This window comes from Trachurus japonicus, chromosome 3 (assembly GCF_045865225.1).
Source record: "Trachurus japonicus isolate A0001 chromosome 3, Traja_1.0".
Lineage (NCBI taxonomy): Eukaryota > Metazoa > Chordata > Actinopteri > Carangiformes > Carangidae > Trachurus > Trachurus japonicus.
In genome coordinates this window covers 25,477,419-25,492,536 of record NC_140909.1, presented here as the reverse complement: position 1 = coordinate 25,492,536, position 15,118 = coordinate 25,477,419, and positions in this window count along the sequence as shown.

Genomic DNA, 15,118 nt, shown 5'->3' with positions numbered 1-15,118 from the left:
GGGAGATTTGAAAAAAATGGCGGAGGGTACTCACCATGTCGTCGCAGAGGAGCAATCCAGCCGTCCTAAACCGAGCCGCCTACCGCAGGCTCCACGAGTTAAATCCGCGCCTAGATTAGGCCGACCGTTCACCGCCTTGGAATACCTTTCCCCTTTCATCCACACGTTTTTTCGCCTATTTCGCCTGCTGCGGACCGGCGGTAGGCTACTGCAGGGTGAGCTCCTCACCAGGAGTTAAGTGGATGCAAGGATGCACAGCCAAGGATCCATAACAAACAGGAGGTAGGTAGGCCTACACTCGACTTTTGGAGACCAAGTAGAACTGACTGTTGAGCAGACTGACTGAAAACTGTGAACTGAGCAAGGACTCAAAAATTGACTTTTGTGGTAATAGGTGCTCTGTTTGAATGTGGGGATGTAACAAATGTGTGTTGTTTCTTGTGGAAATTGCAACTTGCTGGGTTGTTTTGTTCTGTTGTTTGATTTTGGCATGTGCTGTTTTTGAGGGGATGATAGAAAATGTCATTACCGCTGTATAGGGTCGACTGTAGCCTATCTTACAGTATATTCACTAAATTGTCATAGCTAGGTACTCACTCTGACTTGCATTCAGGCAACTGCTGTGAGCACTTAATAACTTTTGCTGTAAAGTTGATATTTTAACATGAGGGTTCTATGGGGGTTGACCGACTTTTTGAACCCATCCTGATCTGCAATTAGAGGAACTGCAGGTTTTGGCACTCACATAGACGTATTGGCTTTATTTTTCACTCCCAGACATTGTTGTCTCATGCTTTTACATATTGGCACAAAAGCTCACAAATACTGTGTTGACGGTGAATGCAGTGTTTAAATGAGTTCTGAGTGTGTGACAGGTTTATCTCCTGTTTGTTGCAGTAGTCAGTCTGCCCTGATACCTTAAAATATAATTTCTGCATGTGCACAACTGTTTTTCATCAGATTTCATATGTGTAAAATGCAGGAATCATTATTTATAGATTTTTCAATTAGGATTTATTCTGTGAATGTAAATTTACTTTGCCAATACATGCTGCTCCACATAGGCTACCAGTCTAACTGATGAGTAGGAGAAAAAGCTGCAATATGCTCATATGCTTAGACAAGATAGGCTCCTATCACCAGCTATGTGGAGGCATGGCAATAGCAGTACTACAGTTATTCTCACGCCTTGGTTATTTTTTTGATTATTTATTTATTTATTTTGGACCTGGCCCCTTTCCCCACCATGACTGTGATAATCCTGGTTAGTAATGCGCTGAATGCACCATACACACATTCCACATCTGCATCACATTCTGATGTGACAAGCGTGGAGGAGTAATTGATTATATTAATAGCTAATTGCTGGCTCATAATTGGATCTGACTCAATTAAAAAACCTCTGGGTGATAGTAATGAAACAGGGCGCTGCGGCTGAGCGGGTGGCTGCGTGACCACGTTTGCCAGTGTGTCAGACAGGAGAGGGAGAGCGAGCTCTTGATACACCTGCAATGCTAAATCATAAGCGCCTCACTAGATGGGAATGCTTTGTGCTGTTTTTGCAAGGTTGTAATATTTCACCAGGTGTGCGGCAGTGGGAGTGCACACATGAGGGTTGGAGTGGGGGATAGTGGGAGGGTTGGTTGTTGCTGAAATACGGTATCAGCATATATTGTAATTTCATTTTGATAAGGCCATGCTTATAGCCTGGTATGGCTAATCTTGAGCAGGTTGATGTGGGTGTTATTTTACATATTCCCCATCTCTGGGACATTGAGCAGCCATCATTAGCAAAGCTGTGTAAAAGAGGATAGGATCTGGAAATTAGGATGGGTGCTCAACCGACTGGGATGTTGAGATAATACATAGCATGAAGTCGGTTTATTTCCTGAAAAGCAAATTTGATGTGCGCTGATATTTGTCTCTGTACATGTGTTTAGTGGCGTTGGATGCAAACGGGTACACACTAATATTCCGGCACAAATATCCAGTGTTGTAATCCTCATGTGTTTCTGCATCTTTGTGTCCTCCATACATGCTGCATGCTTGTGTGTGTGTGTGTGTTTCTCCCCTACCTCCGCCGTCCTGTCAAAATTTCCTTTCAACACCATCTGATCGGGTCGGGCCTCGTCAGCCTGTCACCGAGGCCGGCGTTTCATTAGGGCTGCCGCTCTCCGTCCGTCCGCCTCGCCGAGCACAAGAGCTCAAACACATGCGCAAATTAAAACGACATCCAAACTCACTCCCATACACAAAGCAATTTAAATGATATTCATTAGAGCGATGACAAGTCCTGATGAGCCTTTCAGTACTGCAGAGGAAGGAAGAGAGACTGAAAGACAGAGAGAGGGGATGGATTCTTTTTTTTTTTTCTTCTCCATCAGCTTTTTGCCAACTCTGTTTCATGGGCACTCAGGCGTGGCGCCCATCAACACACCTCCACTTCAGTAAATGAAGAGATAAAGAAAAAAGAAAAAAAACATGATGCAAAGATCTTCTCTGTTCATCTCTGATATGCTCACCTGGTCAGTCCACTTAATTCCCTCTGAACTACTCATTTCCTCCTGCATTGTCTTTTGCATGCCTGGTGCTATTCTAGGAAACCTCACTACATCATTTGAAAAAACCCACAGGTTTTTACTGATGTACGTAGAAAAGGATGAAGTTTGAGTTTTATGTTTCCTCTAAATGTGTGGAGCACTGTGAGTATTTGAGCATTGGGTGTGCGCAGGCCACAAGAGTGCAGGGAATTAAGTAAAATAAAATGCATTATTACACTAGACTAGTGATTATATTGTGATGAGGTTTGTGTATTTTTATATTATAAGTTTTACAAAAATCTACATGCAGTGTGATGACAGCAAAAAATAACTAAGGCAATACAATATTTAAATCAAAATTAAAAACACTAAAATGCACCACAAGTTGTGTAATAATCAACTGAACAGCTTCATTAAGTCTCCTCAGTGTACAGGCTGCAGTTCAGTGTGTAGATGAAGTGCTGAGATCAGCGGCAGCAGAGTCAAGTCAGTTTCAACTATGTTTATGGCAGTGATGAGAACTGAGAGCAAGCTATGTCAATCAGCACCCACACCACTTAAAGTTAAACTTTGTGTCACGGTACTGAATTTTCTTTGTTATATTGTTAGTTTGGTAGCATATAAAGCCAAGTATAAACGGGGGAAGGTGAAACCTTTGGTCATACCTGTAGTTTCCTGGAGGCATGCAACAGCATACTCAGTAGAAAATAATCAGTTGCTCATTTATGGTGAACACAGTATTTTTCACTAAACACGACTCAAAGAATTGTGCAGTGGATTTACTGTGGACCTTTTCTACAGATAACTTCATAATGTGTTGTGATGTTTGTGTTTCAAACACATGGGCCGTCTGGCACAGTGTAGCTCCCAGTGCACTTCCTCTTTTTGCATTCTTCATATGGGATGTAACATGGTTAAAGGCTGTTTTAAAAAAACATAACTTCTTTTTGTTTTTTTTTCCGTGAGAGACTGTGGTGGCCGCCGGCATAGTGAGAGGTCTTCGGCAATATAGTGCGATCTCTGTTTGAAGGGGGCTTCAGATTGTGCTCAGAGAGGAGGGGCTGTTCACAGACAGGTCCGTTGTCTATGTGTTTGTGTGTGTGAGAGAGGGAGAGCTCTACAAGGAAATACGATTTTAAACATTATTTTGGAAGAAAAAAATGTTCTCACAAACCACGACCGGAACCATACCAAGAACCGCGGCCAGAAAACGGGCTACCTGTACCATTGCACCCCCAATTTTAGCAGAGTCGGTGTTGTTTCTGGTGCTTCCCTTGCATTTGTTGACTGTAAGAAATACTACAGAATATTTCGTCTCATCCTTTAACATCTGTTAGTCATTTACTTTCCATCAAATACTTCTGATAATTATTACATGTACAGTTAATGTCACTGCAAGTCAACACTGTCAACTGATTCTGATGTATGAAAACCCCACAACCGTGCTCTCTCCCCCTCTATTATTTTCTTTCTGAAAAGGCACAAGCCAATTAATTCAGGCCTCTCCTCACAGCCCCTAATTAACCCCTTCAGGACTGAAATTATGCTTAACACTGGTGATTGAGGCCAAGCCTGAAATTACCCATCCTGCTCTGTCATAATGACAAAATTCACATTCTCAGTTTGAAGTGTGTGTCTGTGAGTGAGTGTGTGTGTGTGTTTGTACCACCACGTAGACGCTTCCCTTTTTGTGTTTGCGTCTCATACCTCTTGATTACAGTTCCTTTGTTAAAGCTGTTACCTCTGTTCACTCATTAGCATTTACACAGAAGACATGCACAGCACTTTTATACATAAACACACGCACACACACAGTGGATCGTATGCTATACATTGTGTGGCACATGTAATATGTTTCTGCTGCCATTAGAGGCTTGCTGGCCCCACTGCAGGCCAATCGCCTTTTGTTCCTGAAGTGGCTAGCCTCGCACACACACTGACTCTGATGTTGTAATCAATTTGTGCAGCCAGACGTGGTCTGGACGTGTGTGTTAATTAACGTTCTTGTGGGAGGAAATAATTTAACCGTGATAATGAGCTTGAAGAGGAGCAGTGAGAGGGGTGTGATCTCCAGGCTATCAGGCAAATAGAATAGGGAGCGCCCTAACCCTGCTTCTCCCGACTCCAGCCAGTTACAGAGAGCACATGAGAGGTGAGTTTGGAAATTGGCACTTTCGATTTATTTATTTTTTTTTCATGAACATGAATAGGAGAGATTACACAGTTTCAAATAGCTATTTTTAAGTTTTGCGGTCAGCCAATAGCTGTTTCCTTACCAGTCTAGAAATACCATTTTAAGTTCCCCATCCACCTTAAAGTGACTTATTATGGGGCTGTCTTCTGTGGTGGAAAGCAGCCACCTTGAAACTTGTTTTACTTCTAGTTCTATCAATATGCACTGAAGAAGCACTGTTTAGAGCACATCTAATCTCTTACAAAGTTTATGATGGGTGCAGCTTTTGGCTCGGCATAAATTAAAAGCTATTATCATGTCAATCAATAAATTTTAACTTTCTTTTTTTTCATTCAACAAACTTACACTAATTTTCTGGAAAATTTACTCACCAATTCCCAGAAATTAGAGGACATACACTTTGCTTTGTCACATATTTTAGATTTGCAATATGTTTGATGATGATATCATCTGAGTCACCTATGACCTCAAAAACTATGCATTGTAACTGGCCATCCATATTCTGCCACTTAGGTGAAGTCAAGGTTATTGAGCTGGCAGCCAAAGCAAAATTGTCAAGATTCTTCTCTTTTCCTTTTTAGCAACTTAATTACTTAACTTCTGGGACACGCTCCTTGGCAAGATGTGTATATTCCCTCCATGTGTTTTCTAAACCTCTACCATAAGCTTCACTCAGAGTTGACCTCACCTTGCCCTCAAGTGTGAATCTGGCTTTCCTGTAAAGTGCAACTCCTGTTGGTTGCTTGAAACAGTCAGTTCGTTCACTACGCGAAGCCAATGATCATAGGCGCGAATTGGAATGTAAATTGATTCAAGAGCTCCTTCATCAGTATAACAGTGCAGCACAGTGCTCACATTATTACCAACACTGCACTAGACACTGCTCCAGGATCTCCTGATCTGTCTCACGCTCACCCAAGAGGACATCAATATACCTGAGCCATTTAATTCAACAACACGATGAGAGACTAATCATCTAAATAAATCACAGGTATGGTATTATGTTAGAGTTGTAGGACCATGTCATAAATGCATTTGTGACCACTTGAGATATTTTCTTTCTGCAGTCTTCAAATTTGATTTGAAGTTAAAGCTATAATGTGTAAAATCATCCATTTAGAATATCTAAAAATGAGCAGAGCTGGGTCTTGTCCTCTGGATGATTCGGCTGTTAAAAATGTCCAGAATATATTCTTAATAAGTACACAGTGGAAGAGAAATAGTGTAAGGGTTTCCAACACCCTATACCAGTCCTTCTCTGACATCTGGGGTCGCTGTGCTGTTTCGGTTTTGATTTGAGATGTGGTTTGATTTTATGTTTTTGTTTTTTTTGTACTTCTTTGTGTTAGAATCAAGTGATTTTCAAGAAATATCATAATTGCAAACACTCATGTTTTGTTCACAGGCCAAAGGAAAACTGAAAATCCAAGAATTCACCAGCATCTGGATATGATACTGTGTTCATGGCCATTTTTCAAGAATTTTTCAGGAAAGTGTGTTTTTTCCTGTGGTGATGAGAATTGTTTTTTGGGGGTTTAATGTGAAATTTGTTGTTGTTTTTATTAATAATAATTACCTGTCTGACCTCTGTGGATAATTCATCTTCCAGTTGAAACCTCCTGTATCACTGAAACCGAAGAATCCAAATGGTGGATGGTCGTGAATAGGCTGGGATCAAGTAACATGATCCTGGATCATTCATGGTACTAACCAACAATGTCTATTGTTATTGTTTTGATAGAGGGATTCCTAGCAGCAGATGTTATGTGCTTAATTACTTTCAGTTTTCTATTTTGTTCCTCATCTTGTCCCAGGTTGTAGATAATGCTTTATTTCCAATTTTGCAATTTCTCATAAAAACATGTGGTTGCAGACGTATAACAGCTTGTTGTTAGCAACATTTCTTCAACACTGCTCCATTTAAATCACTTACGAAGTGAAAAAGATCATTACTTTTTCTCATTAGCCTTATCAACAAAATTTTTAACTGTTTAGATTACTCCCTTGGTCAGTGGTGAATTGCTTAGTGCCTCATCCCACATGATTAAACCACACGTAATTTGCTGATCACACCAAACATCAAACTAGTGTGTTTTTATGCTTTTCTACCTCATGGCTATCTACAAATAGAGTGATCGTCAAACCAATCAATAGCCACTTAAATCTTAACTCTCCACCATCAGATGAACTGCTGTAAAAGCAGTGGGACATGCATCTTCTGTGTCAATCTTAATGCATGACTTTCCTTAAATGACAGCTTTCAAAAATGGTCGGATTTAATTCGCACTAACCTGCTTATATTGCACAAAGCAGAGATCTGTTGTGTCTATTACAGGTGTGTCTATTACAGGATAACACAACTTATTTGTTTGAATGGGGTCACACATTTGACCTCATGATGCACTGCAGTGCCAAAGGTAATGCTTGTGGAGGTCAAGTCCCCTCGGGGGTGGCTCTGTACACAGAAACTCACATATTTATTCCCACACTAGCACCTGAAGAACATGCAACACTGGAGGCAGATTTGACCACAATGGACTCTTTGGCTCGTTGCACCTTTGACATTATGAGATACCATAAGAGTTGTTACTGCCCAGATAGCAGATATTTTGATAACAGTGGATGAAACAAAACCACAGTTTATATAACTTGCAAAATATTCAAGTAGATGTTTGTCGAGAGGATAATGTCTAAGAAGATAAAACCAAACAGTACTAGTGATCATCTACACTCATGTCAAGCTCCAACTCCCAAGGTCATCTCATCATGCTGTTTCAATAATTTGAGTTAATTTATGTAACTTCCTGTATTATTTTGGTCACTTACCTTTTCTCTCATTTCAAGTTCCTACACTTCCTTGTCTTTGTCTGTGTTCCCTCTGTGTTCCCTCTGTGTTCCCTCCTGCCTTGCCCTAACGTGTTCCACCTGAGTCTCATTGTTTTCCTTTCCTCAGTGTGTATACTCACCTTCTCCCTCTGTTACTTGCCAGTTCGTCTTTGTCATTTTGTGTCAAGCGTTGCAGCTGCTGTTTTCTCCATGTGTTTTTTTTTTTTAAGTATATTTTTTGGGCTGTTATTGCCTTTAATTGATAGTGCAGTCGAGAGAGAGACAGGAAATGGGGAGGCAGAGAGTCGGGGAATGACACGCAGGAAAGGGCCGTCCGACGTGGGACTCGAACCGGGGCCGCCTGCACTGAGGACTGAGCCTCAACATGGGGCGGCAGACCCAGTGAGCTAAACACCGCCCCTCTCCATGTGTTTTTAAAGTGTGCTTTAAACTTTTGAGATTTCTTTGGAGTTTTCTAGATACCCGAGTTGCCTGAGTTTTGTATGCTCTTTCTGGACAACTAAATCTTGTGAACTTTAATGAGAGTGAATTGTGCATTTTTGTGTTCAAACCTTGTGCCTTTCTGTGATGGACATCTGCTCTAGCAGGCCCTTGCACCAAGTGACCAAAGGGGTGGGACTTTCAAGCTGTGCTGCACATTTGCAAAAAGTTGAGCCTCTCTCAACTTTCGTCGCTCGCATCGTGTCGCTCAAATCGCGTCGCTCCTCGTCGCCAGCGTACATTGAAAATGAATGGCAGCCGGTCGCCGCGGTCGCTCAAGTCGCTTTTGGTGTGAACGCACAGTTACTGATGTCATTGAAGAGGTTGTGGTATTTAGTCAAATTTCCCATGTTGATTATTATTTAGAGTCTTGATTGTACTATTACATGTTTCTATATCTAACCTACTTATATTATTACCTTTTTTTAGGGGTGAGAGCCCCAGATACCTCTGATAAAGTTCTAGCTATAGAGTCTGGCCACACACACACACAAGCTTAATATGGTAGGCTATGTGTGAATCTCCAGGGAGCATCCCAGCTTATCTGATGAGGACCACAGCAAACCAATCCAAGAACAACGGTGCTAGCACGTCCTCTGTATTGTTCCTGTAGGACCTGGGACAGATAGCATCTCCATAGAGGAGAATAGATTATATTTGGTAATGGATATGGTCTGAACTCCCCTACCTGCAATTCTTCCTCAATCAGCAGAGCTCTACTTCTGATTGCACCATATCCGTAGTCAAGGAGCTACACAAGTCTGAATCACGTAACCTTTCAGTTGAGTGATTTTTATTTGTACTTTTATGTGTGTCTCTCCAAATGTACACCTTGTGCAATATTGTGTTAAGTTGAAAGAACATTTTGTGTTTTGGGGAGATATGTCCTGTCCTCACAGTTTTTGCTTCAAGATGAAGAAAAAAAGTCTGGCCCCAACGTAAGATTGCTACAAAGTGAAATATGGCGCTTCTTTTTACATATTACTTATTTTAACCTGTTGCATGTGTGCTTATGTTTATGTAACAGCTGTCACAAGTAATTAAAAACCAAATAAACCAATTGCATTTGTCTTAATATTGCTATATTTTGCATGTCTACAAAAAAAATAAAAATAATGTGCACATGTGGGTGTAAATAATAAAAACACAGTTGATTAAACTATAATTAAATTGATAAACATGCTCTGCAATTATATCTCGTTTGAGCATGTTTTATTTGGTGAAAGCAGAAACACTGTTTTATAATTCAATCACAATTTTGTAATGTAAATCATTTTGAGATGTTAGACACATTGTACATTCATTGGCCTATGGGCAATAACTTGCACATATTCTATATATAAAATAAACATACAACGTATATTACACAAAGAGAACACACCCAAAAAAGGTGACTCACACACATGCACAATACAACACATTCTGTCATTGTATCTCCAGCTCCACACACAGACATGCAAGGACAGACCAGTGTACACACTCAGCATGCATCTTCTTGAGTGTATGTGTGTCAGAGCGTGTGACTGGGATTCTATTTGTGTCGGTGAAGTGGCTGAGCTGTGTTTGTAGCGTTTAGAGGAAATTACCCCGCGAGCGTTGCCTCAGCCACAATAGATAGCAAGTCGCCTTTCTAGGCTGCATGGCATATTGATTTCTTGTTGTGAGGAGTGCTGTTCAAGCCCCATTTAAGATTTCCATCCAGCCCACAGTCCTGAGTACAGCAACCTGCCGTAAATTAGGGAAATTGCACATTCATCGCAAGTGTTATTTTAAGATACTTTAGAATCGTGTGGGGCCCGAAAAGATCTACGGTGTTGCAGGTAACAAATACACACTGACTTACTGACTCTTCATCAGAGCAGAGAGGTGCACAATAAAATTCAAATCAGGACGTACTTTGAAACATGGTAATATAGAAAATAATGCAATAATAGGGAATAACCACCTATAGGAGTATTCTTACATCTCGGAAGTGCATTTTTTTGTGAAATATTTACCAAAACTTGCACAAAATCAATTTATGTACTTAATTAACAATTTGCATACAATCTATTTTTAAGTAGCATATACATAATCAATTTTAATATATGAATTTTCATGTACTCACAAATTAGGTCATGCTTGAAGCTTGGTGGCATTGTGACTGTTGGTGACAGAGCTTTGGCTTGTCTTAACATGTGACATGTGCATCTTTGGTGCAATTATGTGCTATGTTAGCAGTCCAATTCTCCAGGGAAGTACACAGGAAATTACTGATGTATTACATTAGAACTTGGATGTCAGAATTTCTGAGTTCCTGGTCAACTTCAACAGAAAGTCAGAATTCCAACTTAGATGCTTGGAATAACTTCAGTAGCTTGCAATCCAAGATGGCTTCACCATGTCATAGTCTATGGCACATGATGTTTCATTGGCTGGTATTAGCTAACATTGCTAACAACAACAACAATAACGAACAAAGCTTTGTGAGTTGTTACCAACTCGGAACATACTGTCTCAGTCATCTCTGTGCTGTTAACTCTAAGCATAGATACCAAGGTGTTGAAATCGTCTTTCCACCAGTTTCACCTGGACTCACAAGGTCAAATGTGATATGACTGGCTGACATCTACACTGCCACTCTGAATTTGTAATTTGCTCAATACAAGAACCACAAACAATGCATAGTTTAGACTGTCATTATTCCACTGCAGTTCCAAGATGAAAATAATTAGTGGTTAAAAACTGGATTTTCATGTGAATCTAAATAGATTTGTGTAATGTGAAAAAAAAATAGATGTGGATATTTTGCTGGGTGATTTCACTAGCCTCGTAAACCAGCCTCTCGCGAAAATGCATTTCATTTCATTTCTCGGGAGAGTCTGGCCTCATCCCCCCTGCAAGCGTTTGGGGTGGGCGGGAGCTGGGCGGGAGTAGTAGCAAAGACGGTTTAATATCTTTGGTAGTAGCGTTGACAGACAACCCCATTCAGCCAATCAGCAAGTTGGTGTAGTGACGGGGCTTTGCACCAGTCGGTCCCTGATTGGCCAACGTGCTGTGTCAATCACAGCGGGCGACGCTGATTGGCTCGGCCTTCTGAGGGTTTCAGTCCAAACGCTTAGAATGGGGATGAGGCCAGACTCTCCCTCGGAATGAAATGAAATGCACTTCCGCGAGAGGCTGGTTTACGAGGCTATGATTTCACTTAACTATTTTCAATTTCTTTCACCAATGCTTCTTTATAGTTTCCACAACATGAGATTTCTCATAACATGATGGAACATGATTGCCCAGTGCAGACAGATGATGACATCAAATACAATCTCATTCAGAATATTTGTACAGCTTGTATTAACAGGTTTGAACTGTTTTGGATACTAGGGATTAGAAATTAATATTTAAATATGTTCAAACACCAGAACTATAACAAATAACAATAACTTGTGGTTATTGGTAGCATTTAAAAATACACAGTTCTTTTTTAAGTATGGAAGTGTCTATTTGTTATTCCTCCTATATGCAGCAAAAAGAAGATTCAGAGCAGTATGAGGGTATGAAACCTTAAAGTTAACCCTTATAAGGATTCTTTAAATATTTTATTAAAAAAGCAAGTAAATGTCATGATTCTACCTTCCAGCTGCATCTGATGTATGACTTTGATGTGCAACTTCCCAGTCTCTTGGCACACTTCCCATAGTCTTCATAAGGAATCTAGCCCAGGAACCTGCTTAGACAGAATTTACATATGCCATTCCTATGATCTGAGACATCAGTGGCTGTACAAATGAATAGCTCTCTCCCAAAGCAAGACATTAGTGAATCAAGACCCTAGTAATATTACCAAGAGTTGCTCTGGTGAATTTATGACGAAAAGACTTTAAGACAGAGATTCAGTCAGTGATCTTTTGGTCCCATAGAAGGTTTTTTTTTTTTTTTTGATGTTTTACATCCAGATGAGGTAAATGTGGTTTGTTTCTCTGTGAAGATTTTGTTGCTGCAGGTAAAACAAGTTTTGCCTACAGAAGATGTTGATGATAAATCAACTGTAATCAAACACAAGCAGACACATTGCAAATTAAGGAATTCAGGCTTTAATTTTTCTCACTTTGAACTGTCAACAGTAGTGGGATCGTCTTCTTATTGACAAATGTCTGGAATTCAAATGCCAAGTTGGAGAAATAAGTCACTTCAGATAATTCCTGCATGTCATACCCCGGGGGGCTGACATAAACCTTTTCTCCAACTGACAGCTTTCTTACAGAATTTCAGATATTATTAACATAGAAACCTAACCAGTATCCACATATGGAAATGGACATGTAGTCCCTTTCTGCCATCAGTCATCATGGGAAATGTCAACTTTTTGCCCAACAAGAGTGATGAGCTGGAGATATTGGTGAAGACTCAGACAGTAGACATTTTTCCATATCATTACAATACTTGTGTACATCCACCAATGGCTACTGCAGAAGTTCCATGTGAAGTTCTCCATGAAGTCATTGCTAGGATACAGACTAAACATCCTGACACACTTTCAATGATATCAGAAGACTTCAATCATGTTCCCCTGATGGATTCCCTGGGGATGTGGTGGAGAGATGTGCACTGAAGATCATAGAGGCCATTCTGAACAACTCGCCTCATCTATTTCTTAACACCGTGATGGACCAAAAAAAAACTGCATTGGTGGACGACTCACAATACCTCCTCAACGTGGGTGGGGTCGTCACAGGAGGGCTGCTACAGTGGCATCGTCTTGCAGTCTTTTTTCGGTCCCGCCGTCAGCCACTAAAAGCACTTATCTGCTCCTCATTGACCGACCAAGGTGTGGTTTTCTGCACAGCAGCCAAATAAGTCACTTTAAAGAATAACAACAGTTGCAGTACAGATCAGTGGGTGCTGTTGCCGGTGGGTTTAGCGGGTTTGATTCACGTATTGGACATTGCGTTTGCAACTCTTCCAGTGACGGATCTCTGGCCAATCAGTGGCCGGGAGTGGGTTGACATCACATTGTAATTTTGGAACCTTGGCTGAGGTGTTACCAAATACCAGGTACTATCCCTAGTAGGGATGCACAAAATCACAGAAAAAATGGATGAAATTGGTCTGTAATCAACAAAGCTTCTGCAACCAAATGAGGGTAGTGAATTATAAGGTGGATGTAAACGGACAATATCAGATAATGTTCTGAGATGCAATAAGATATTCACTTTATTAACAGATATTTGTAAGGGTGCCCTCATCGAATAGAGGCCCCCTGTCAATAAATTTCAATTGAGAATTTTAATTGAAGAGTTGTCCTCTCTTTACTGTTTACCAGAATAAAGGCCAAGCAAAGTAAGATATTCAAGTTCAATAAACATCTCTGTTTTTCCTCTAGGTTGCTGTGAAGGTGGAGACATGCGGTTGTGTATTTGCGACAATTAAAAACAAAAAAAAAGTAAGAAATTTGAAGAAGCGGCGGCTAGGATTTAGCAATGAATGTAGAGGAAACACTGCATCTCCTTCCCTGTGGTAATGTTTTGTGTGACTAACATGTTGTAGGCAAAGAGTAGCTGTAATTTGTCAAAGTCTTGTCCATCACTCATTGCCTGTGTGTGGTTCTGTACAGTAACTGTTGTGATCTTGACTGTGAAAGTCTACATGCGGGAAAGTGATACAGTGGTTGCGTATTTTGAGGAAAAGCCATTCTCAAAATACTTTTGAGAATATCTGTAAAGAATCTGCAGTAGACATTGAGATATTTCACTAAATATATAAAAAGTCCTACCAGTGGATGGCACTAGAGGAAAGGTCAGGGGATTACCATAGTCTTCATGATTCATCATCTGGGCACCAAGAATATATATACCAAATTTTAGTTCCATCCAATAGGTGTTGAGATTTTTCAGGTGGACCAACTGTGTCACCAAAAGACAGGCAATGGCATCCATACAACTTGTGATATTACGCAGCAGAAAATGATCAGTTTGGACTAAACAATGTGAGGACTTAAACATCTTCATGTTTCTCTACGATAATTAGTCAATCAGATGTATGTAGTCGTACAAGGCAGAAATTAGGCGTACACTGAAAAAGTGTGGTTGTGTAGACCTTTAGCACACTGACATCAAATTTTAGCATTACAAATTACAGTATATTATGTTCAATTGTAAAATAGGATGTGTGAGGCAGATGGCTGGCCCGCTAGCATTGTGTCTGTGTGACTGTGTGCAAGAGAAAGAAAGAACAGGAGAGAGGAGAAATGGGAACAGAGAAAGAAATCAAGAGAGAGTGAGATGGACAGGGCACGCTCCCTGTGTGTCTTTGTGTAAGGAGCATGGTTGCTTGTACTCTGGCTTTATTTATGTTATGCTGTGTGATTCCATTGTAAGGAGTAGATCCACTGAGCTTGTATCCCCACCCTCCCACCAGCCCCCTTCTTTAGATAAAGCTATCTGGATCTGCAGCGCACCTTCCTCAAATGCATGGGAGCAGCTTTACTATTGTGGAAGCTCTCTCAGTGTTCCTGGGGGATTCTGACGGTTGCATTGTGTGGGCTACAATGAGGGTGTGGTATGTTGGCACATAGCACCATCTCCAAAACCGCTATTAAGATGTTAATGTTCACTGGCATAGCAGTACAATCATTTTACCTCTCCAGAGGCCTACTTCCCATCGACAGTTTTACAGCAATCATGGTGAGTTCACATTGAGCCATTCTGCCTTAAAGGGATAGTTCAACATTTTTGGCAAATTGGCCCACAAGTTTTAGGAGTAGGTTTGTTAATTGATGGTGCAAGCTATTTTTAGAATGGTGGAGCAGAGCCATGAGCTGCTCAGAGCTACGTTACAGAGACTCATGGAATTTCTTAACTAAACGTTACGAGACAAAGTTGTTTTCGAGGCAAATGCAGAGACTGCTTGCAGAAAAACTGCTCCCGACGGGAACGCACATCAGCAGTCTGTCTCGTAACATTCCGTTATTATCTCATAGCGTGGTTAATGTGCAGGTCACAACTTGTCCACAAGAGCATTTTGGAGTTGTTGGATTGTGTATTGATGAGTATGGTGAGGGAAACCAAGAAATTCCATGAGC